This window comes from Micropterus dolomieu, unplaced genomic scaffold, assembly GCF_021292245.1.
Source record: "Micropterus dolomieu isolate WLL.071019.BEF.003 ecotype Adirondacks unplaced genomic scaffold, ASM2129224v1 contig_5653, whole genome shotgun sequence".
NCBI lineage: Eukaryota > Metazoa > Chordata > Actinopteri > Centrarchiformes > Centrarchidae > Micropterus > Micropterus dolomieu.
Window position 1 is genome coordinate 1 of NW_025734642.1, and position 830 is coordinate 830.

Below are 830 nucleotides of genomic sequence, written 5' to 3' on the forward strand. Positions count from 1 at the left end.
TCAGGCGAGATCGGGCAGTCCCAGGCCAGAATGGCCGTAAGCTGCCTTTGCACACCCGAGACGGGCCTTCAAAACACGATGTAACATTTACACAGCACCGTGTACAGGATAGGGAGAAAAAGAAGCAGCAGCAGCAGCAGCGCCCCCTGCTGTTTCCTAAAGAGACGTTCAAAAGATCTCCTTTCACCGAAGCGCCCTCTGCCGTTTTTCGAAGGCGAAGCGAAAAAGGCTTACAGCACCGGGTATTCCCAGGCGGTCACCCATCCAAGTACTAACCAAGCCCTGCTCTGCTTAGCTTCCGAGATCGGACGAGATCGGGCGCTCCCAGAGCGGTGTGGTCGTAAGCCACTCAGTCACCCCCAAACGGCCCTTCAAAAGATGTTCTACGGCTAATTGACAAAAAACGTATTCTGCCTATAATGTCCAAGGTGCTCCAGAGTCACTTGGAATCCACAGGCACTGATTCCTGGGTAAACATCCAGGAACTGGGACACCGTTCACGCTGGCAGTCCACAGACAGGAATAGGCACCCGTTCCCGGGTATGGGTACAGCGACAAGGCCACCTTCAGCCGGAGGTCCTCACTCACAAACAGACGCTCATTCCTGGGTGGACATTCAGGAAAAGGATCCAGTCCGCCTGGAAGTCCCTAGCCAGGATCAGACGCACTCCCGTCCAAGTCCTAAGCAGGCCCTGCCAAGCCTGGCTTCCGAGATCAGGCGAGATCGGGCAGTCCCAGGCCGGAATGGCCGTAAGCTGCCTTTGCACACCCCAGACGGGCCTTCAAAACACGATGTAACATTTACACAGCACTGTGTACAGGATAGGGAG

The 830-nt window shown here is 55.5% G+C and overlaps 1 non-coding gene across 1 annotated transcript; it reads right to left on the reverse strand.

Moving 5' to 3' along the window:
- Positions 1 to 227: 227 nt before the first annotated feature.
- On the reverse strand, positions 228 to 346 carry LOC123964837. The gene has a single exon (XR_006823545.1). It is a non-coding gene; the product is annotated as a 5S ribosomal RNA (ribosomal RNA).
- Between the last annotated feature and the right edge of the window lie 484 nt (positions 347 to 830).